Raw genomic sequence first — 25,428 nt, 5'->3', positions numbered from 1 at the left:
ATGTGTCAAGAGCCAGCATACCAAACCGCACCAGTGCTTTCACCAGGGTCCGGGCGGGTATCTGCCAGAAATTCTCATGAGCTCATACAGTGTTTTCATTTCTCTGCTATACACTGTATTATACTCTCTTCTGTATTTTCTCCTTTGCAAACCTTTGCAAAAGCGGACACACCAACCACAGGCAGTTTGGAGGACAGATATTTAGGTGTCCTTCTAAATCATCTGTGCCCATATCCTTAAAATTATTTAAGCATCAAACACCTACATATCCTTGAGGATCTGGGTCACAGATGTATTAGAAAATGTTATCTTCACTTTGAAGTGCAACTTCAATACAAATTTGCTTGCTTCATGCTGCTCCTTCCCTTCTTGCTTATTTACACCAGACACCTTTTTGTTAGTGAAAGCAGCAGAAATAGGTTACTTTGTATTTCAGTCACTTAACCACGCATCCTTGGGTCACTGTTTATTTTGAGGAAAAAAATTTTTTTGGGGGGTGGCACACCTACATTAAGACATCACAGATCACTGACAGAAAATGGAAGAAACCATTTCGACTGATGGGCTGGTAGCCAAACCCAGGGAGAAAGCAAGTAGAGGTGACCTGAGTACATTAGAAATTACTGCTCTTTCTGGAAGCATAGGTCGACACTCGTCCACTTCTGTCTCGCTAGATAAAATACTGCTCCGTGTGTCTTCCTACAGGAAGGGATTAGAAGTGAGACATCTAAAACAAAGGTCCTTTCCTGTTCAACACAAACCTAGTAAGATGTTGTGGTTTTGCTGTCTTTTGCTAAATGATGGCTGCATACCTATGGTGTTCTGTGAGCAATGACGGGTGAAATTTTTTTCTCGGGATGAAATGCATTAAACAGTATCACTGTAAGTAGTAATTACTAGTCATTTGATGTCATAATATTAAGCTTGCATTTCCATAATTTTCATAATAATAGAAGATTTTTGCATGCTGCTTTTGGGGGAGATTTTGATTTATCTTGGCTAAAGTGTTTCTTTTTCCTTCTCGCAGCATAAACTATATTTTGCCAGAAAGCATATCAGTCAGTATCGAGTCATACTCAGGTTGCCTAACTCACTAAGTAAAGTCCATTGTGCTGAGTTGCTCACTGTGCACAAACAGGGAGAGCAATCTGGACTTCAGGGCAGCATGTGGTAGGGAAGAGGCTCAGGGAAAGAGAGAAATGTCCGTTTTGGGGGTTCGTGGAGAACAGAGGTTGGAAAGAGAAGGTGTTTCAGAGTGTCAAAAGAGAAGCAGGTAAGAAGGGGTTGCAGAAGAAAAGGGATGAAATGTAGAAATATAGGGAGAATCAAAGAAGGAGGAAGAGAAGCAGCTCAACAAAGAACACCCAGGGAACTGTAAGGGATGAAACTGAAACCAGTTCACTGTAAGGATCTCAGGACTCCTGTATAAAGTATGTGCAGAATTAGAGGGCTGGAGGTCTTTAATGCCAACCACGGTGACAGTGACTGTGGTTGCTTCTTACCCAAATGCATGGTGGCATTCACGTGTCAGGGTTTCTGAATCCTGTTGTGTTGACTCTCGTACTAAAGCCCTTTCAAAGCAGCCAGGGAATGCTACCAGCGTGCCTGGTAATGGAATTCTGGACACTCTCTTGGGGCAAAGATATTTGCAAAGAAAAATCTACAAATGAGTAAATAAAAAGAAGTCACAAATATTTTCAGAGCTATTTCTCAGTTTTGAAGGTAAATGTTCACAAATACATCCTCCTCACCCTTCCCACATGTCAAGAGCTTGTCCCAGCCTCCTGAGGAACAGAAATGAATGTGAGGAATTGCAGAGAATCCAGGTGGAACATAATAATAATAATATTTGTTTTAATTTTTGTCTTTATTTTACACAGTTCCAATAATTTTTTTCTGACTCTTTTTATATTTTTATAGTACTCCTGCATTTAAAAGGATATTGTTTAATCAGTAGCTGTCACTGCTTTAATTATAATAGCAATATTTGCTCTACAAAGCTATGTAAATCAGGCACACTCACATTCTAATCTAGTATTTCCACATCCCATTTATTTGCAATATTCTTAAGAATCTTGTAAGAATTATTCAAACTGTCTCTGGTCTCCTCTGCTGAAGAATCACATTTGGCTGAATTTCTCCTGCAACTGAAGCCAGCCTGCCCTTCTGTTCTTGGGCTGTTCACATCCCAGTTAGAGATGGGAACAAGAACATAAGATTTTCTGGGAAACTGTATCTACCTGCTCATTTTTGCTGCACAATGGCAGGAAAAAAATCACACGTTATTTTGTGCTTTTTTCTTCATGGCCAAGACTTGCCCAGAGTTCAAAAGCACTAGGCAGAGCTGCTAACAGAAATACAGACTCACTTGACAATACCTGCTGCGATTGGAATCAGCCAGTAAAGACTGAGGAAGAGCCTTTTTGAATTTGTTCAAGTGGCAAACAAGAGGATAAGTATTAATAGCAGATTCTAATAAACCTTCACGTGACCAGAAACAATATCCAACTGTTGCGGCCTTTTAAGCACTTGCAGTTGTGGCAAATCTTGCAGTCTTGACACAAAGAAAATTCCCGCTAGAATTAATAGGAATTTGCGTGAACAAGGATCGAATGACTGCAGACTTGCAGCCCAGCCCTACAAGCCTTTTCTCATGACAGCATCCAATTAAAACTAATGAAGTAACTTGTTCAGGATCACCCAGGGAAATGATGGGAGAGGCTGGGGGGAGGGGGGGGACACGACACTCAGATTACATGAGTCACTGCCAAGTTTCTTGATGTTACAATGTCAAAAATACTTAGAAAACAGAAATGCTGAAGAATAGTGAGAAATGCTAGCCATTAGTTTAAAGTGGCTCCCAGGCAATCTGTCTGGGGTGATCAATTTGCAGGTATATCACCACTGAGGTATAAAGTCCTCCTTTCTGGCAATATTTCTAACCTATCTCACATGTAATTGGGTATTACAATTAAAATGTGAGAATATCTTATATTTTGTAAAGGAAAAGAATTATGTCTTAACATGCCAGGTGGACTCGATCTCTGTTCTCTTCACCTACACCATATTTCAGCTCCCCCTGGACATTTCAGAGCAGCCCAGAGATGATGCTCTTTCACACGCAGCTGGCTGTGCCTGATTTTGCCCCTTGCCCAGCTCAAACCAGTAAATTACATTCTGTCTGTGACCAAACCTCCTCTTTCCTCTGGCTCACCCTCTACACTGGATGCAGCTGAAGGGAGATGACATCCCTTTGCAGGCTGGCTGAGAAAGCAGCTGTTAAATCAACTTATCATCACCTAGGGTGTTAGTGGCATGAGGGGAACGGGGAGGCTGTAAGGATTTGGCCTGCTGTTTATAAAATAAACAGATTTGCTTGCTTGCTTGTGTTGCAAATGCCACATGGGAGTCACTAAAAACAGGAAGAGTTTCAGAAATCTAATTTGCTTTTCATTGTGTATGCTGTTTGATTACCTTGTACATTTCTTTCTGGTCGCAATAAAAATAGTTACTTTCCAGTCACTTTCATTTTAGGTCTCTCTCTAGCACTCACACACCAATATAACATTTGAATTGCAAATACTGTAAGAAATATTTATTAGTCACTTCCTCTGGATTTTATGTATATACGCATCTATATCTTCCTAATGTTTTCAGTTACTATAAGGCTTTATTCTTCTGTCTTCTAGCAGGCGGCTTTTAACTAGCTCTGTGTCTCTAAGTGAGGAAGAAGGGAGGAGCAGTAGTGCATTTAATGTACTTTCTCAGGAAACTGTTCAATCACAGTTTTTGAAAGAAACGTCTGAGTATTGTGTGAGAACTTCAATGCGCAGAGAAAGTTCCCCTTGACTAGAGGCTCACTACCACCTTGTCTGACATCCATGCAATTTAAATGATTAAATGAATTCAAGAAGAAGATCCTATAATGAAATTGCATCCTCCCCTACTTTTCCAGCTGCTTCCCCCTCTCCAAGCTTACCTAACTCAAAATGAGGAGCTTGCTTGCTGTGGTCCATTATACTCCAAAAGGAACATGAAAGAGTGTCTGAACCAAAAATATAAAACATGTCAACACCATGTCTACATGTCTACAAACACCATGATGGTGCCATCTAAATCCCTGAACCCCAGAATGCAATATATTTTCTCCAGTATGCTAGCTGCTCATGGAAACAGCACAAGAGGAATCAAAAAACCCCAAACTTCCCTAACATACAGCAGAGCAAATTCACACAGGCCTGATAAAAGCAAGATGGGTAAGTCAGTCCCCCATGGGACAAACACTTCTCCCAAGCTTCTTCCAGGGAGAATGTGAAGCATTTTCCCATTAGTGGGGACACTGTTAACCTTTTCTGAAAAGGAACAAGGCCAATATGGATTTTCACTCCCTTGAGCTGAATTTGCAGAAGTCTGTGTGGCTGTGCAGCTGCAAAAAAAAAAGGTCCCCTGATAGTAATGAAACACCATGTCACAGAAATAAGACCTAACAGTCTTAGCTTTCTGCTCAGCTTTATGACCAGCATTTCAAAACAACTTATATTTGCTGCTCAGTAGATATTATTTATTTTGGAAGCCTGTATATACTTATTGGACTTCCGTAGCAGAAACAGTTGTTAAGGTAATACAGCAGTAGGCTAGTGATTTGTGTTTGTCCCTAGGGTCTGGCTTATCTTTCATGGAAGTCAGCTGTAGATGCATAAAGCTGGCATAAACTTAGGACCTTTCTCACTTTCTTAAGATCAGTGATTATGGTGGCATTACCTGTGACACGGCCAGGCAGTGAAAGCATCTGGAGCCATGTAAGTCACAGGCCAATTTCATACAGAAATATACCATTAAACTGAGGGTATCCGAAGATCCCCAACTAGCTAGGTAGCCTTCTCTGCCCTGTGACCCTCCTTCACCCTTTGTTACTATCGCCTTGTCTCTCTGGTTTCAGCAAAGTTACTCATGACATATATCAACATAAGTAAGATTAGAAGGCGGCCCCTTGATTTCTCTCCATCTCTGTATTTTCCCTCTACTCCTTTGACAAAGAGGTTCCACCTTTATTTTCCCCCTTAAATAAGTTGGTAGAATATTGTCATTTTAGGTACTTTATGCTGGATGAGCTGTAAACAATCACCTAAGAGGGAAGGGGTCAAGAATACAGATTTTTTTGGCCTTAATGTGTCTAGATCCATGTGTCCAAGTGATATAACACAACATAGATCCGTTGCTCTCAGTCAGTGACTTGAGAAAGGACTTTCTGATTTCAAATTCGAAGGACTGTGCTCCTTCCACTGAAATCCATAAGAATACTGGTTTGAACAGGTTCAGGATATAGGGCTTGAAGAGTCTGATTTTCAGAAATTCTGGGCTCCAACTTTTCTCATGGGCCTCAGTTGAAATGGAGGAAGATAAGAAATGCTGGTCCTAAGATACCAGGTCATCAATGCTTTGCATGGATCAGTTGCAGTGATGGAAAGGGGGTTTCCACCCATTCACAGCTATCACACACTGCCCTACAGAAAGCACATGCACCAGGTTTATAATCTACAGGCAATACTCATGTTGCTGTCAACTCAGCTCGTGTACTGGCTTTCAAAGTGCACAACATTTTACATTACATCATAGGCCACCCTATATATTAAATACGATTGTACCACAGTGTAAAACAGCAGAAAACTTAATAAGAAGTTGTTAAATGTTCTTTAAAATCGTTCACAGTGATGCACAGAATAAGAGCTATGGATTAAAGTGAACAGAATATGCTACTGTCATAAAGTCAATGCACATAGCACATGCCACATTGCAACTTACAATTAACTCTGGCTGTATTTAGGGAATATGACATGACAGTGCATGGATCATGAAGCCAAACAAAATTCCAAGTGTCTTCAATTACCTGACAAGTGTTATTTTAGCAGTAGGATACCCCATTCCCCAACTGTCTTGCTGCCTTCATAAACTTAAATCAATATTTTCAGTGTTATTTGCAGTCTAAATGATGATAGATATTTTAATTTTGAGGTTGCGGTATTAAATTGTGTCATTAATGGGATTTTACCCCTCTCTGTCTCCCCTAAATGATGTCTCTATTTTCCCTTCAAGATGAGTCTCCTGACTACATTTTCAGCAATACCAGACAGAAAGAAGCTTCTATCGTTTACTATGAAATGTATTTTTAAGGTTAATTTCTCTCCTTTTTATGGTAGGTACACATATAAAGCTGTTTCAGAGCAGCACCAATTGGAATACTATTTGAGTTTGGAAAGATACAACTACTAATGTAGAATCAGCAGGGAGACCTACAGGCTACACAAAATCATTATTTTTGGTAAGTCATACTCATAGTTCAGTGAGTTTGGTGGTTTATCTCTAGGAGGAACTTACACCATGTACTTCATCTACAGGCAAATCTTGTTGCTGATCTCATTCTGTTCGCTCTTGCAGTAGCTTAAATTGGCATCACAATGAAAACCGAGATGTGAATTTAAGAAACAGCCATGGCTGGTGTTGGGCCTTTCTTCCTCTGAAGAATGTACATATTGTTCATGATAAATTCAAGTTTGTAGCTCACCTTGACGATCTATGACAAAAAGCTGCTAAGGTGTCCAATTCCTTCCTTCATAAGAAAAAACCTGCTTTGCCAAAATGTCAGCTTACTACAGTCTGGAAGAACAAACGCTCTGTGAATTGGCAGGCAAACATAAACCTCAGTGGCAGTCAATGAAGAGAGAAGGGAGAGATGCGGTTTTTGTTGGGACCACAAGGTGAGCGTGCAGTACTTAAAATGACTTTCCATCTTCATTCTTCCATGTAAGACTGGTTAGAGAGAAGAAAGAAAAAGTTAGGCTAGGTTGGTGATGCTTCAGTCTGAATGAATTGAACTTTCCTTTCACTTACAGAGACAAAATAATATGACTGACTTAATTCACTTTCATTTATGTAAGATGTACATGCACAGTGCCTCAGTCTCTGGCAGAAAGTGGATGATTTACACTGAGAGAGTATCTTCGGTGTATCATTGTCAGAGCACAGAGTAGAACATTAAGACATAGCCAATGAAGCCTTTGTGCTTGCCCAGGAAGGCAGACACCAAGAAGACGTATTGGAAGAATCGTCTTTCCGGCCATGCTGTCTTCTCCTATGTAACATTTCCGTAATTTCTGCTGACTAGCATTCAGTAATGTCTTCTGCCCTTATGATCAATATGAGCCCATTAAAATGTATGGGCTATGTTTGGCAATAGAAGGAGGTTGATATTTGGTCGAAGTGAACCGAGCCTTTCAATTCTGATTGAACAGCAGTATTACTTGATACACTAGGCATTGTCAAACATAGTTAGTGACTTGGAAAGATAAATACTAAATAATACAAGAATATGAAAATAAACTGCAATATCATGTTATTACCACGTTGTCTTCTATAAGGAACATGACACTATATTAAATGAGAATCCAATTCATCCTTGATATTAAAAAAATGTTGAAAAAACCCCACTGAATTGTAAACGTGGACAATAGCACAGCTCCTTATACATCTTGAGACACTCTGTTGTTCATTTGAGAAAGTTGACTCTGTTCTTGACATTTGCTCTTATATTCATGGCAGTAAAGCTCTGGAAATATGTAGAGGCAGTCTCTTAATAGTTTGGCTTATAAAAAAAAAATCCAAGAACATCCAGCCAGCTAAATAGTCCAACCAACGATGTATGCCAACTTCACTGCTAATTGCCTGTTTTAAGCCAGACCAGCTGAGTGTCTGCTACCTTACATTTTTACTGGGCTAAACTCAACTTTTTTTTTTTTTTTCAGTAACACAGATTGTAAAAGAAATAATTCGGAATTACTGAATATTTTGGCTGACCAGAACAAAAGTGTTATCTTTCATTCTTTAATCCTTTTTTTTAAATTAAATGTTGGCAACTTTAAAATAATTTTGAAGGCAAAAATTGAAAAATCTTGTTTGAAAACAATTCATTGCAGCATATTTGTATTTCCAGTATTTTTTCCATTTTTAAACTATCAGCCAAATCAGTGAAGACTTGTGACTGTTGAACAAATGTATTTTTCATAAATAAATCATTAGTAAAATCTATGAGTCTGAGTCACTCCACTCTAGATTATGTCATAATTTTCTAAGACCATTCTTTGGTTAGAAGTATGTCTCACTTTCATCTGTTTGTAAAGCACTGAGTCTATATCTAACCTTGAATTATGTAACTGATTGATGAATAATCACTAATGTTTCCATACTTTCTACTACAGTACAGCCTAACATCCCCACTGATACCGGACTCCCATTGGGTTAGACTCTGGGCAAACAAAACTAATCTCCCTGTTTATTCATAATACAAGTGCTTAAAAGAGATCAGAGTAGAAGAAGAAAATACCAAAATCTGCTTTTTAGACGTTTAGTTCTGAGACAAAGGCAGAGCGAATGATTTCTCTCAAGTTTTGCAAGAAATCTGTAGAAGAGATCAGAAAGTGAACGAACATCTCCTGAGTTCCTCTGTGGTGCCTTACTACAAGCAATCCCTCCTGGAAAGAAAAGACAAACCACGCTTGTTATTTCAGCATTTGCTGAGCTCCAGATGTGGTGAAGCTGCTAGGTCGAGGATCACCTCTGTCTCCATGAGCATGATGCTAACTGCACAGATGCTGATGCAGAGTAAGGCGAGAGTCTTCAGTCTCAAGTGAACCGAGTGGTTTTCTCAGTGTAATTTGCTGTATGTATTGGCATATTGTCTTTGAGTCTAAGCCACAGATCCAGATCAGGCTGTGGTAGGCACTGTACAAGCACAGACCAAATAAAATAGCGCTTTTCTCAAAGAGCTCATAGTTTAAGCACTGCTGGTACCTCCAGTACCTGAAGCGCTTACGATTGCAAATGAAATCAGGAGTGTATAGCCATGACATATGTAAGGCTTCATTATTTTTATAAATAATGACAGGCTCAGAGGCATATGAGGATGTGAGTTTTAATATGCTGGTGAAAGATTCTATGTTTATATTCTCATAAAAAGAAATCTCTTTGGAAGACATTTATGATAACAAGCTCTTCTTTTTTCCTATTCAGAATGTTATGTTCTTTGGAAGATTTCAAGTATTGATTTGCAATAAAATTTCAGGAAGAAAGACACAAAGGGAGAAAAAATTATCTTTAAAAAGAGAAATTACATGGAAATATGAGAGGAAGGAAAGCTATTTTTCTTCTAACCAGCATGCAAAAGAAATGGATGTAGTTGTCTTTAAGAATATTTATTTGCTAAAAGTAATCCAGCTATTTATGAGAAAAAGGAAAAATAAGAGAAGATCATCAGGAAAAAATGAAGGAAAGGAGATTTAGCTAAATTCTTACCTTTCATTTTAATTAACAAGAAAATAATCTGGTAAGATAATGGTCTTTGTTTTCTCAATCCAAGGACACCTTCCCCCCAAAAAAACCTGAAATTGTTGCTGGCAGCACAGATCGTATATAAATAAATTTAAATTAGAACATGTTTAGCTCTTTCTTAATCAAACTAACTTTTATTCGGTTTATTATTGTTAGTTAATGATAATGAGCTGAGCCATATCAGATATAGAGTCACAGAGAGAGAGGTGTTGAAAAGCTGTTTCAAGAAAGCAGATACTGTTCTGTTAGGTAGCATCTCACACTTTATGCAACTGCACCTCACTAGCAAAACAAGATCTGCAGGAAGAGACATTTCAGTACAGCAAGAGCCTTTTTCCAGGAAGAAGCAGGAGACTGGTCTGTTTAGTTAATATTTGACACCACAGATCAACTTTGTTTCCACTTTTTTTAAATGCTTTGTGGAAAGTTTATTACTCACTGAATATTAAAAGAGCAGTAGCATCTTATGCAAATGGACAGGAAAAACCTTTCACTTGCCATTACTCTACCAAAGACTGGTTACTTTCCCATGGGAGGTTTCGCTACGTGATGGCAACAGAGCACGCACTTAGGTTTCTAAAGAGAAGAAAGTGGGCAAGATAGGAGCTTCAGAATAGCCAGGGTCTGCAAGGGTTTTCAACGTCCTGTTCAGCTTCCATCAAAACCCCTGATTTTGATCATTCTAAAACATAAAAGTTACTTAACAATAAAATTGCCATTTTCGTCTCACTGACCTGAACGCACATTTGTCTGCCATTACAGAAAAAGTGTTTTAAGGAAAATGCTTGAAGAGCCAGCAGCTCATTGGTGCTCAATTCACCATGCTGCAATAACATTCGCGTTTCAATCTGTATTCACAATGGTAAGAGATTTCAAAGAAAGTTTCCAGAACGTAGGAAGGCAGGCTGTATGCTTGCAACCACGTTTCCCAACAGGTTGTACCACCATTTGTTTTGAATGAGGTAGATACAGTTGATTCTTCCTTGGGCAAGGTGATAAACTAAATGACAACCTGAGGTCTTCTGCAGGTCTATTTTTGTGATTTATGATTAGTCTTTGCTGGTGAGTCTTCCTTCTGGGAGCTATACAAGAACGTGTTTCTCTTGGTGTTCACACACAATTCCAAGGCGTGCTAAGAGCAGCTGGCATTACTCCCAGGCCATGGCTGAGCTACCATCAGGCCTTCCAACTAAAGCTGGGTAAAGCCGGGTCGGTGCTGGAATAGAAGACCTTTGGAGAATACCAAGCTGCTGAGAAACAGTGGAAAAGCTGGAAAATGACAGAACTGCTGTCTTCAGCATGAGACAGAACACCATGGTTCCAGTCACTTCTGATTATTGTTCAGGATATCATCATCCTGGCTGTACTCACAGTTGGCCACACACTTCTTGCTCCCTAAGCTCCCTTTGTGATTTAATGGATAAAAAGACCGTTCACTCTTTCTGTCCCAGCTTTATGCTTAGCACGTGACTGAGAACTGACTGCTGGGAAGGAAGGTCCACAAACAGCTCTGGGGCAATCAGAACTGCTCCTGTTTTTATGGCTTTTTAGGAGAGGATTTTTCTGTTGACGTGTTGGAGCTGTAACACACAACACCATGTAGACATGCCTCAGCTGTCCCAAATGAACTGATAAAGTACCCAAGTGAAGTACCAGGCTAAGGAAACTACACTGCTTGTAGCACAGAGACAGGTATCTAGTTCAGGTATCTCTTTATATTATGGCGTGGATGTATATCAACTTAGGCAATGAACAGTCAAGGTTGAGATCTATTGATCTTGTGTTGGGGTCTGCTGTTAAACTAAGGCTGTGCCCCATTTCATGACAGGTTACTTCTGGGATGAAAAGTCACTACTACACATTAAAAAAGTTTCTTTTGGAGAGACTGGAGTGGACCCTAACATGGTCTTCCCAGATAATTGTCATAGTGTGACCACTAGTATTTATATGAAGACCTGTGCCTGTTGGTACTTTGTGACAATCTCAAGAGAAATGGCCAATAGCAATGAAGAAACAGAGATGAGCCTCAGTGTATAAATCTGAGGATACTCAAACAGGTGTCTTTTCATCTGCAAAATGAGAATACTTGAACATTCCAGTCAAAAGAAACACGAAAGCATCACTGAGAAAAATCCCTTTTGGATAAACCACCTATGAAAACACTGCACAAAGTATATATGAATCATCCCTTCATAAAATGGAAACTGAATTGGTAAAATCTTTAGAAACAGCATTTAACTCTCATACTCTTTGTGTGGATATTGCCAAAACTGAGAACTCAAAACTGCTCTTGCTCATCTAATGAAATTCTTGAGAAGAGAAGTAGAATTCATAATAATGGCTTCTAGAGTTCTGCTGCTTGTGGTAGAAGCAATATCGTAAATTCTTGCATGCTTCCACAAGGAAAGTTACAGTAACTCTATTGTTACTACTCTGTGTGTATTACAAGTAAGAACTGTTAAGTGCTCATTTTTAAGAACCACATTCCATTAGATTGCTTACAAGAAACCTCATTTATGCATCTGCTTTTTCTTTCCTAGGAAAATGCAAAATTAAGTTATCATGACAACATTTTATTGTGTACAAAATTAGTTCGATTACTAAATCACAAAAGAATTGCAATAGAAACAGATATAACAATAGTATGGCAAATAAAATCCTTATGGCTCCTTCTTCCTGTACTTAGAAAATGAAGAATGATTAGCCACATGTTATAGCAGGACCTATGTTGCTGGCTGTAGAGTGCAAAAATGTTGATTTTAAGTGGTACTATACATGCTCTATTCTGTCTATTAAACTTGTTCTGTTTATCCTGATTATGTTCTTTGTATATGAAAACTATCCGGAAATGGAGGATCCCAAGCATCTGTCCTTTATTTTTGTTTATTGTAGATTTTGATTTTATATTCATGTCACAACAGCTGTGACATGGTTTCTGTGGATTAGAAGTCTGAAAGAGCTGATGACTTTTCACAACACATGCACATAATAAATCTCTAAAAGGATATAAGGTACAAGTATAGTAAGTTCTGTTCCTACCTAACTTGAGGCCTTGACAAGTTAGACACTTAGGTGATGGGCTTAAATTAGAAACAAGGTCATGTTAGGCTTCCTACATAGTTAATCCGTGCTTCCTGAGGGAGATGCAGCCCACCTATGATATGAATCACCCACTGGAGGTGCCTAGCATTCTTCATTGACTGCAAAGGGACCCTACAGTGACCTTGATCCAAATATAGATTCTTTCTAGGTACTTGAAGTTAGTTTAAAGGAATCCAGGACTCTCTAGATAGTTAGGTAAGTTTAGATTAGAGAGGGAAAAAAGGCAAGATGAAATGGGAAGACACGCTGTGTTTAAAGAACCCAAGCACATTTGGTATTTGAAGTTTTGATAAGAAGAAAAACCCAACACCTTACAGAAGAACTTCTGTCCCTCATTCTTTATGACCCATTTTGGCCTCTGACCTTCCATTCCAGAAAAGAACCCAAGCCAAAAATAAACACCCCTCCCTCCCACTCTGGTTAAGATGGTTACTTGCTCAGGAACATAAGACCACTTGTCCTGGGTCGTCTCTGGCCAGTACCCAGTCTGTCTCCAACAATAGCCAGGAATACTCGTCTATGGGGGAGCACAAGTATTGGAACAAACATGGAGTGACATTTTTCTGCAATATTCTTCCAACTTCTAACAGTCTGTGGCTCAGTGGCATCCTTTGTAGTTAACAACCTTCAATTGTATTTCTCTTACATTAACCTGTCGGATGTCCTCTTTAAGGTGCGTAAACTGTTGTCAGCCACAATTTCCTGGGGCAAGGAATTCCACTGCTGAACTGCATGTTGTTTTAAGACATGTTTGTCTTCTGATTTGTTTCTTCTGATTTCGTGGTGTTTTCTGTACCATATCCTTTTGCACTCAGCACCAGGAATCCTTGACTGTCCTTTCCTCCTTCGAAACCTCTGAAGGGTGAGTAGGTAACTATCTGATGCAAGCTCACAAGCAACTGAAAGACTTGGGGAGCATTGCCTCTTTTTTCTCTCTTTCCAGGCTCAGAAGGACAAAATTGCCCAGCTAGAAGACGCGGCTGAAACACAAAAGGCCACGTAAACACCAATACTATGGAAGAACGGCATCAAAGGGAGAATACTGACGATGGATCAAGTGCAAGAGCTTTGTAGCCAGCTGAAGAGAAACATTCAGAGATATGTTAAATCCGAAATATTGGAGAACTTCAAAAGAGGTCATTCTGCAATTGTAAGGGTTCCTGAGAGGACAGAGAAAAGCAGCCTCTGGAACTATGCCCCTCCCCACTCCTTGAAGAAGTTTTTACCCTGTTGGATAAAAATAAAAATTTTTTTGATAGGTTACTGTCTTCTAAACCAACATTGAATGCTAAACCTCAGGAATTGACTGGAACATTTTTCAAATTCCCCTTAAAAAAAAAAAGAATGCCGTTAGCCTGTGATAAAAAAAGAAACTATGTTAGGGAACACAGTGTATTAAGACACTATGAAGACAATTATTTTTAAAGATTTAGGCAAAAGACAAGCAAGAACAGAGATCAGACTTTTCAAGGAAATATGCTAAGCAGGGGAGACCATGTTTCTCCATGAACTTTCAGCACAGCTTTAATTCAAAGCTGGTTACAAAGTGCATCCTTTGCAGAAACCAGAAAAAAGTTTTAATATTTGTACTAGTTTGTTTGTTTGTTTGTTTCACACCAAGTTCCTTCTGGTTGTTACAGTTGTCTACCCTACTTGTACATAAAAACTTAACCAGTGGCTGTGACTAACACATCTAGTAACCTTTTCTGCTCCAAGTGCATGCTTTATTATCTCCTGGAATAGGTATAGCAAGTTTACTACGTGGTTGAGTGTGAAATAGTCCAGGGAAGAGACTAAAAGCAGTATTGAATTCCGCAGGGTTCTTAGGGGAATGAAATATTGGTATGAAGGATGCATTTAAATAGTGTTATCAGTTACACAAGGTGTCTTTGGTTCCTCTAGCTGTAGCAGGGAGTTAATGACATGTTGGCAAGCACACCTAACTGGACAGATCAATACAGATAATTTGTTTGCAGATAGTACAGTGTTATCTCAGCACTGAAGTACACCAAAGAGATGGTTTCCCTGCAGGAAAGCATTAACTTTGCTTTTGAAAAGGAGTGCCAGCAGAAACCCCCTCTGTGCCATCCCGTCTGGTTTCTGGGAGTCCACAGAGGCTCGCGACTCCACGTGTTGGAAGCATAGAAGAAAGGTGCTCTTGCAAAATGGCACCATGTGATGTGTGAATAACCTGAGTGATGCACTGATGGGGAGGCTGAAAGGAAATATAGTACAGGTTGCTGAGCTATGGAGTACTGTGATTTCTACACATCTAAAGCTTTTATTTGTCCTTCATTCATTACCTTTGATTTTTTTTAGCCTCAGATGCTTCCCTTTTGCTCCTACCCATCTCCTTTCTTCCACAGGCCCGGTCCCCTCCCCTGTTTTCCCACCCCCTCTCACCCGGGATCTGAGATTCCCCGTCCCTATTTTCTAGTCAGAGCTCCTCAAAAATGCTCAGACCTTGAGTATAACAACACGGCACACAAAATGTACTAACAGGAGCCTTAATACAAAAGTTTATGATGTGTGGCAATAGGCCTATTTTTCTTCAGTTATTTCTATCTGCCTTTTATATGGGAAAGGAAATAATCTTTGCAGGTAAAGTCTCTTCCTGAGGATATACAGCTCCCACAGTGTCAAATGTCTCAGTTCAAGCCTAAGTATCTATTACAAGTACTTATGTGCTGCACTTGGCAAACATATTAAGAGAAAGCAATGATAGGCAGGAATATTTTGACATCAGTTAAAACCCACCAAATTTTCTAAGTTTCCATTTTCTGTGTGCCTACAAAGTACTTGTTATCCTGCCATGAGAGAAATACCGAACGATCGAAGAAGGTGCTAAGTGCTGGAAAAACTCCTGCCCAGGATGTCACATCTTCTCACCATATTCCACCCGTCTCCATCTCAAATATGTGTGTGTTAGCTTGTTTGAGATGCTAAGTGCTGCTTTTTCATTGCAATTTGGTATTTAGGAGATGACTGAATAGATATTACCAAACATTAAGGATCAGCAAGGTCAGGCTGCGGGGAGCTGAGGGCAACCGCAAGACAGGTTGGGACAGTGTCTTCACCTCCAAGGGGTCAGAGCCACGGTACTAGTGCAAGGGGAGCTGAGAGGGTCTGCTGGTGTTAACCGGGGTCAGCCAAGAGTCCCATCATTTCCAGAGACGCCCACAATGATGGGGCAGCTCCGTGGCACCAAGCCGGGAAGTCAAGTCATGAAGACAAAGTCAGGATCAGCAGAGTGCATGGCCAGACAGGGCATTCCCGCAGCATAGGTCAAACAAGGACCAAGGCTGAGGCTTGAGCTAAATTTGGCTCCCAAGCTAGAGGGGGAAGCCCCCAGCAAGGATTCTTGTAGCTCTTTGTCCCAAGCTAGCTGCTTTCCCAGCAGCCTGACCCAACATCACCTGCCTGTGTCACATCAGCTAAAACCCCATGGTGGGAGAAGAGGTTGCAGAACTTGGTGGTGCCCCCAGGGCCCTGACATCAAGGCGAAAATGGATCTAATGGATCACTGCTGATGTATATTATGTATAAGCCTTTCCAGCTTTTTTTTTTTTTTTTTTATATAGTTACATATTAAATTACACACATGGCTGTTGTGGTTGCTTTGGTACTCTTGATTCCCTTTATGGCCACAACTGGCCCCAAACTCGTAAACCAGCCAAAACTACAATGGTGCTGGAATGACATTTCAAAGATGTACAGAGAAGTAATACCTGGAAGTTCATATATCCAATAGATGGAGATTATTTGTACTTTTGCCATTATCTGGGTTCTGTGCTTGTAGAGATTTCTTTCTGTTTTGCAAGGGCTTGTTAATTTTCTAGCTGCCTCCCATACTGCTACAACTGTTTTCTCTGATAGAGCATCTGTAATGCTCTGAATGGAAACACATCCAAGGAATAGACACTCTGGGGATTATACACTTCTGTCAGACACATATTTCAAAAATTTTACAGAGGAAAATAAACTTGCTAGTGAAAACTAAAGAAGCAAACCCCCTTCAACCTATAACACATAGCCTATCAGATACATCCTAATGAAAAGTTAAATCAGCATTACAGAGAAATTTTAAGAGACCTTGAGGAAAAAAAAAATACAAATTAACATGTTGTAACTGACATTGCAGGCTCTATTTCCAGATACATGGGAAGCTCTGGCTAATAGCAATATGATTTCCACAAAGTACAGTCATGTCAGGCTGATTTTCTCCTTTATGGACAGGCATTATTTCTGGGAATTAGTTGAAAAAGCAGGCATTTCTTAGCTGATTAAGGTTTAAAGGCCTGATTAAACAGCTGTTTTGGGAAGAACAGTAGCCCTCTATAATAAGAATTGGTAAATTATTAACATCATCCAAAGATTTCTGATGAAACAAAAGAATCTTTTCAATTCTCAGAACATGAGGACCTGCTAGGTATCAGCACACCGGTGCGGTGGGGCTACTTATTAAAAAAATGCTGGGAGCTATGGTAGTGCAGCACAGAAGCTTTCATCATCGTATGAGAGGGCAGTATGTTAAGAATTTGAAAGCAGGGAAAGCCTGGAGGACATTGTCACAGAAATCCACACACCATTCCTTAAACTTTTTTTCTTAAAAAGTACTTGGACAGATTAAGAGTTATTTTTGGAGAGTGACATTGAGGAAAGCCCTAATATTGTGCTCCTTGACTAAAGCAGGGATGCCATGCTATGTTGTAACTTCAAATGGGTATCTCTTTTCAACAGTGCTGGCAGACGACTGGTTAGAAACTGGTACAGACAGAATGAGTTCTAACAATGAGCCTGAAAATGCTTTTGAGCTCCATTTTGCATCCAAATCAAGTTGGATTTGTTAAAACTTTGACAGCCATTGACAACTTATTTTGAACCACTGCATGCAATCCAGCGATTATAATGCAATATTTCAAGTGTATATGGAGAAAAGGAGGTTTATCTTCCACCTTCTACAAACTTTTGGGTTTCAGCCTGTGTTTAATTCTCCAGCATTCAGATCTTGTATTCTCACCAGCTTCTCACATCATGAGCTAAAGAGTCTCTTGACACTTTCATTATCTTCAGAGGCATTAAGCCATCATCACATTATTCCTTTCGATTTGCTTCTGAAGCAAAAACTTTGAGAGTTCATCTAGACAGCAGACATTACAGAGTCATCCAATGGGGTATAAATTAATAGTATATACTGATTAATACCCCATGGTATATACACCCAACTCTCCAAACCAGAAATTCAGTCCTATTATCACTTCATTCCCAAAATGAGTCAATATTTGAGTCTGAAATTAATTGGGAAAAATGCGAATTGTTGGAAATCTCCCAGCAGCCATGTAATGGAGAATCTCTCTCAAAGGAATCTCCACAGGGAAATGAATGCAATTAAGGACCAAGGTAATAAACTGCCAAGAAATTTTAACTAGCTAGAAAAGCCTTATTTAAACCCTGAGTTCCCCCAGTGAGGTTAACAGGGAGTGTCATCTGTCCCTGAGCTGCTGCAGAAAGATTTTTAAGTACAAAAATGAATATTCTACATAAATATCTCTGTATTTTTTGTTGCCTCTCTGCATATACCCTCCTAACTTATTAAAAAGAAATTAATAGCATTTGTAGAGGTCTCCTGTGTGCTTCTGGTTAGCACCCTGTCTATTGTTTGAAGAAATCCAAATTATTATGAAATCCAAATTATTATAGGCAAAGTGGCAAATGTGCTCTCCCTTTGCTACTTTACTGCCTTTGCTGCCTTTACTACTGTAGCAATAATTAAAATGAAGAAACTAGATCAGATACTCCTGGACTGTCACAGGTCCCAGAATGCCCTACAACACTTTGCTAATGAACAGCTGCACCAGCCTGAAGCTCTTTATGAGAGCAGGTCACCCCTTGAAAGGGTCCCAGTGGCAGAGCGTATGTTGTAATAACAGACTTTTTTATGGCTTGCAGACAGCTTCATACAAAAATATAAATATCAACTTTATCAGACACACTATGGAGTTTGAGCTGACAAAGGCCTTTTTCTCTAATGCCTGAAAGCGCCGTAATAAAGAAAATAGGGCACTGGTAAGTATTGCCTGGGACTGTCCAGCAGTCAGGCAGCTGAAGGAACAGAGAGAGACCCAAGAATTAAAGCGGTCTTCAGTAGACAAACCTCTGCCGAAGAATCAAGTTCATTATGTTTATTTGCTGAAATGTATTATATCAGGCCACAATGACTTTGGATTTTAACGGCTGCAGAGATCACGTCTGTATCGAGCGTATGAATTTACAGAAAACAGAAATAAGCCTGAGCCCAGAATAGAAAAAAGGGTGTTTGGCTGTTCTGAAGGAACAGCACAGAAAAAGCAGCTTTCCACCCTAGAGAGCAATGAGACAAATTCAAGAACACTTGGAGCATGCAGCTAGATGCAATTGTTTAAGAACCACTGAGACTGCTGAAGGAATTTCAGCCCTCCATTTCCCCCCCGCCCTCGATTCACTCCTTTTCCTATTATGCACATCTCCTCTTATTTTATAACTGTAACACTCACTGTAATGTGTTATGTCTATGCTGCATTGTCTGGCCTTGTACTGTCTGCAGCTTTGACAAGCTTTAAAATTGCCTAATTGGTTAGTTCTATCTGAGATCCTGGGAAAGATGCAGCATTTGGGAACACGCAAAAAGAAATTGTACTTTTCATTTGTTTTTCTGATTTTGTAGAAAAAAATAGCTTAAAAGGCTTCCCCAAACAGGCTAGAATACAAGTTCTCCAAAGAGAATGTGATAAACCTTGTTTGTCACTTTAAAAAATTAGCGTATGCTTTCACACTGCTGTCACCAGGAGATACTTTGCTTCTGCTGCATGTGATGGTGAACAGTGAGTAGCAGCATAAACAAGCAGCATGGCAAAGGCTCATGCTGGAACAAAGAGGCAAGCACAGCTCTGATTTTGCAGGAGAACCTATACAAGGAGGGAACTATATCTGACAGTAACAAGAGAAAGAATACTTTAAAAAGGAAAAGAAAAAGGCAAGGAGAAGATATACGTGCCTGGAAGCAGTGGGATAAGTGCCAGGTAGAGACTAAAGACAATAGCACTGGAGTAAGTAAGAGCTGAGAAGAGAAGCTGCTAGCTTGCAAACAGGGTCATGGGAGACAGAAGTTTTGGGGAAGACAATGCTCTGGAAACTGCGCGACTGAATGAAGGGAAGATTGAGAGGGCGATGGCCAGCACAGCACAGAATGTAACACAAAAAGTCCTCGTGTAAAAATAGATGGGTATGGGAAACAGAAATAGAATTGATGGTTTGGATGAAAGACGAAGTCAGGCCAAAATGCACAGTTAAGGAATTCATAGAGGATTTTGCCAACCCAATGGTTTATAAATCTGAGACTGAAAAAATACTTCTATGTATTTAAAAGTCACATATGTGGCAAGACAAAGTTTATTGTCAAATTAACCATGGAGGAGGAGTTCCTAAGTCTTCTCCTCAGTAAAGCCTCTCAACCATCTGAATTCCTTGTGGGTCACCATCTGAATTGAAAACGTACTTTTATCTGAAAATGAAATTATTTCCTAGACTACTTACCATGGCCTCATGGACCAGTAGTTTGAGAATTAAACCATTTTTAGAGACTCCAGAGGGCATGGGACTGAAGGAAGAGGTGGCAGCAGGAGCTGGGCAGTAAGTTTGGGATAAGGAGAGGTGCCTGTGTCCTGTCAGGGTGAAGGAGTAAGATCTGGGACTAGAAACATGGGGAAGAGGAGATGAAGGCAGGATAGTGGGCTATTTTGATCCGAGAGACTGAGCTGGTAGGCCTAAAATGCACACAAAGGACAAAGAACAAGGGATGGGGAAAGTTGGGCCTAGATCAGAGACACGTAGGAACAGCTCAGAATAAGGAGGGTTTGTCTCCAGAAACTATAGTGGTCTGAATCTCAATATTGATGCCAACAAACAAGAAATTGGATCGAAAACTTCCATATTTGGTAATGAAACATGCTGAGTCAGGAACTCTGTATCTTTGATTATTCTTTTGGTCACATTGCTTCAGTATTTTCATTTGGCTATTTTACTGAAGTTAACTCTACCAAAGTACGTTTTAAGAAAGTACTCGCAGCAAATCCAAGACAGTTTTCCAAATTTTCACCCTTAAAAATTTCAAAGCGTTTGGATGCTTGTGTTAGTGTTATACTGAGAATGGTATGCTCACGCTATGCTGGGAATGACAGCCCCGAGAGAGCACTGGCTGGCATGCAGATTTGCATGTGGTATCTCTCTAGCATGAGTTGAGGATCTGGCTTGTGTTCTGCATCTGTTTTCTCCTTTCCAGATCTGTGTTTTTATTGAAGTTCCCTTTAGAGTGCTTACAGAAAACTACAAGTCGGGACAACGAAGAAGAGACCACCCCAGACAATACGTTATATACTACAGAAAAGATTCATTAGGATCTGGCATTGTGAAAGAAGTAATCTAGCATTGCCCTGCCGTACAGTTACGAAATAGTGAGTATGTACAAAATTAACTGCTTATTAGATGTATAAATTACTCCAGATCAAAGGGGTTTGAAAGGCCACACCACTACTAATTTTTCTTTAGCTTAGCGTCCCCATGCTTCTACTGAATTTCTGACTGGTGTGCAGGACGTGTGACACCAATGAGCACAACACTAGCAGCAGCGTTACTGCAGCTACCAGCCCAGTAAAGTCTGCAGGGAGCGGTAATAGCTTTTACTAGAATAACTGGCATGTTTGGGAAAAAAAAGTGTAGACAAAATCATAGGTACTCACTGGGGTTTTTTATATATGTCTCTCATGGATGTAAATTTGTGATTTTCAGATATGACATTAGGAATTGGGGACACGCAAGTCTGAACTTTTCCTTTCTTGCTGCCTTTTGAAGGTATTCACCAAAATGAATTGCATATGTAACAAATCCTTATGAATTCTGGATAGGAAAACAAAACTCAGTTCACTAAAGGATAAACATATGCACGAGGATAAATTAATCTCCACACAATTTCCAGAAGTACAAATGGTTAGAGCTACAATCCTAGAACTAATGTTGTTATTTAATCAGGACCAATCTGAAGACCGCTGTCATCTGAAGCCATAAATTCATGGAGACATCAATTTCCTGCATATGATGGAAACCCTACCAGAACATCCTGGCTAGACAATATATGGCCATTTGTCCTGATTGAATCTAAAACTTGCCTTGTTTGTGTGTTCATAAATCAAACCGAAAATCTAGACTATTTTGTTAAGAACATAACTGCTGATATGAGGAGCCTATGCTACTTCTGGCAGGACAAAAACATAGGGTGCAATCCTGTTTGGATTAAATTAATCAGATTACTCAAAAAAAACCCCCTAATCCCAACGCATTTGGGAAGACAAATGCATGGGTTAAATCTCACTGAGGAAGAAATATGGCTTCAAACAAGAAAATTTATTAGCCAAATCCATAACAAGACCAAGAATTCAGGTTGATGTTCAACAGTGCAGCTGCAAAGCTATGCTGGCTATTCAATATGTATGCCAGAAGAGTTCTAGTTCCAAATAAATCAACATAATATAGGCTTTGCCTGCAAAAGAAAGTGGCAGTGGTTTCACTAGGATTGTTTCTTTAAATCAATTTCATTAAACATGAAGCAAATCCACATGTGGACACAGTTAAATTGATTTACAACTGGCTTACGTTGATTTAGTTTAATTCAAAGGGTGGAATTTTATATGGCAGCTATACATTGATTTAAGTGCATCTACACAAGACTGCAATGGTTCAATTTAAATAGATTTAAAAGAAGACTTCAGTTAAGCCACTCTTGCAACACGTTAAATAGCAGGTTAGGTCTTACTAAGTAAACACACATAGAGGTGGATGACAGCCACTTTTCAAAGAACAGGAGATTCAAATCAATCTGAGTTAAATTTTATGCAACAGACCTGAGGTTGTCTATTTGTACAAAACTACCAAGGATTAGCTAAGACACTGACTTGAAAATTTTCTTTTTTGACCTATGATCATTGTATTATAAAACTGACCCTACTTTTAAAGGGATTTAATATCTTCCATCAATCCTTTTTTTGTCTTTATTTACTTATTTTTTACATATATGTTCAACATCCTCCTGTTGCTACAATAACTTTTGTTTGTACTTATGGAAAACTCATATTCAGTATTCCAGCAGCACTGATCGTCTCAGCCTGCCTGTGAAGGACACTTAAAACCCACCAGTTTTGATCATCAGAATGCTTTCCTACAGTGCACAGAAGAAAAAAAATGAGAGAGTTTGATACAATACTGGATACCTTTTCTCATCAGTACGTTCAAGTCATGCTCCAGAGACACTGTTTTTGTTGCATTCCCAGTGGAGGATCTAGGCCATGCAGCAGGGAACAGATCGCTGATTCTCATCTGCTTGTAATTCTGCAGTCAAGTTGTGAATCCTCATTTTATTTCATACCTGAACATAAGGGGAAGAAAATACCAAAGAGAAAAGGTGAGTTTTACAATATCCTTTTTGGTAAGCTGGGGTTCTGTTACTTTTTTTACTCAAAGGTTTTTTGCAATATCTTTGACAGATACAAAAAGAAAAAAGTGAACAGTACTTCCCTGGGATAAACATTCACTGGTCTGTGTACAGTAGAATGAGCTACAGTGACTGTTCATTGCAGTGGTCTCATCAGCACCAGCCAGTAAGTACCAAATGTCTTTGAAAATTAGGCCATTTATTTCAGGGCCTAAATAGGCATTTGGGAACCTAACTTCAAGTATGCATTTCTCAGTGCCATGCCTGCTAGCCTCGAAGATGCACAATCCCTGAGCAGAGACCCAAACTAAATCTCAACTGTTTTACCCTTCCGAAGGCAGTGGAATTTTTAACATTTGCGGTGGTTCCAGTGGGACCAGGATTTCACGCTGTATCTTCTCTTTGCTCAGTTTAATGTTCAGCATGCCATCAGTGGTTAATCAGTACAAATGGGATTCATTTATTTGGTGAAAGCAGGACTGGGGTGATAGTGATTACCCCGTTTATTAGCTCTAATGATAGAAATTTTTTGTCACCTCCCTGCCACAACCGATGAAGAGAACACCACCAATTTGCAATCATTTTATGGGTGAAAATACTCTTCATTTGATGGTGCTCTTCATGGACCAACTTGTGACATTAGACATGAGGGATGGGGGGCTTTAGCTGGGGAATCACCAATGTTAATGTTCTTGGGAAATATTCAACTGGATTCCTTTTTTCGCGGGGAATTTTTATGTGTCGTATCATCTCCTTTTTCTTTTTTTTTTTTTTTTTTTTTAAATACAATATAATGTATGTCAGAAGGCAAAATACTTTTATTAGCCTCAGAGTTAAGTCATCTTTCATAGTCAAGACTAAATGATACGTGGAAAGGGACTGATCTCTAAGGCAAAGAAATTTCCATTTATAAAAGTGGAATTTTAATAAGATGTTCTCGTGAGCCCCCTTCCAGCACGTTTCTGGAAAAGGCTCCTTATGTCATTACCAGTCCCCCAAGCTAACCACTTCTGCACTAAACAGTCTGGAGCAGAACAGTTTTCAGCTGCCAGCCAAGGCACAGTGCTATTGCTGCTCCTTCACGGATTTCGGATGACCCCAGGACTACTCCAGAATCCACATCCAAACAAAAAAAGAACAATACATTTACTGTCTGCTCAGAAGAAAAGAAGCCTGTAATTACTATGTGGACAGTAACAGGACGCATGGAGTCTGTCTATAAAGATAAGAAATTGAATAAAGGCTAGCTGAGAAGCGTTATACCGAACTTTAAAAAAACACTCAGAGAAAATGAGAGGAAGAACAGCGGTACTAACAAGAGCAGAGTATGTTGGATTTCTGTCAATATTCTATGGTGTCTAGTGGTGTAAATATGAAGAAAAAAAAATAATTTAAAAAATCAAACATAAATCCTGATTCCACTGAAGTCAATGGCAAAACTCCCATTAACCTGAACAAGACCAGAATTACTTCCACAACAGCCTTGTGTACTTGTCACTGTACAAGATGCTAGTCAGTATTATACTCCGCTGTAATCACCATTAAAATGTGACTAGTCCTGGAAATATTTTGCTGTCACCCTTCTTACTTTCCCTCTGATTTCCAGAGATGTGGTTCCACTTCCCACAGCAGCACACATACTTAACCTGTTTTAGACCAAGGGAGTAGAGATTTGCTTGAAAATCAAAAGATGCAAAAAAAAATTCTACCTAAATATTATAGACTGCTGTTCAGACTTTAGCTGAGAATAGTTTCAAGATGTGGCTGAATATAAACACAATATAATCAAATGAAAAAAAAGGGCAAGTTTAGAGTAGCCATTTCTACCTGTGGCCTGCAAACTACTATAACGCCATAAACTATTCTTAAAAACCTAGAAAAGGCAATGAGGAAAAGCATTTCTATTGCCAGTAAACATAAATTCACTCTGCAGATGTCTGCACTGCCCATGGAAGTTTTTGAGAATCCAAAAATTCAAAGAAGTTGAAAAATCAAATATATTAAAAAAGTGATATTGTTAAACTTGCTAACAAGATGTCATAAGTGGACTTAGAAAATTAGGATTATCAATATTTATGCAAAATACTTATCACAAAAAACCTGAGTAGCAAACCATTTTAACAAGGGGTTAGAATTTGGATGCAAACCTATTCTTTCAAGGTACCTTCCTCAGGCTGAAATCCATGTACATTTCATAGGCAGGGAACCTATATGAGAATGGATTCTTTGGGGTTACTAAGATTTTAGGCTGGTTCCCTAAGGAAAAGAAACTTCTTTACTCATAGTTTTTGTGTGCTTGTTTATCTTATCTTTCCACCAGTCGCTCCTGAGCAGTCCGAGTTCAGCCAAACTCGACCAATAACTAAGTTCCTACAAGTTTTATAAGTGCAGTCAGGTATAAAGAGCAAGAAAGTACGAGCACCTTG

At 39.4% G+C, this 25,428-nt stretch overlaps 1 protein-coding gene across 2 annotated transcripts in view; it reads right to left on the bottom strand.

Annotated features, from left to right (window-relative positions):
* The window catches only part of SHISAL1 (shisa like 1), a 196,622-nt gene that overhangs the window by 93,928 nt on the left and 77,266 nt on the right, over positions 1-25,428 (bottom strand). For both annotated transcript variants that reach the window (XM_030040852.2, XM_030040851.2), the window contains exon 2: positions 22,782-22,936. The gene's annotated coding sequence lies outside the window, so the exon portion shown is untranslated. The remainder of the gene's footprint in view (positions 1-22,781; positions 22,937-25,428) is intronic.

This window comes from Aquila chrysaetos, chromosome 17 (assembly GCF_900496995.4).
Source record: "Aquila chrysaetos chrysaetos chromosome 17, bAquChr1.4, whole genome shotgun sequence".
In the NCBI taxonomy this organism is placed as follows: domain Eukaryota; kingdom Metazoa; phylum Chordata; class Aves; order Accipitriformes; family Accipitridae; genus Aquila; species Aquila chrysaetos.
This window is presented reverse-complemented; position numbering and strand designations above follow the sequence as displayed.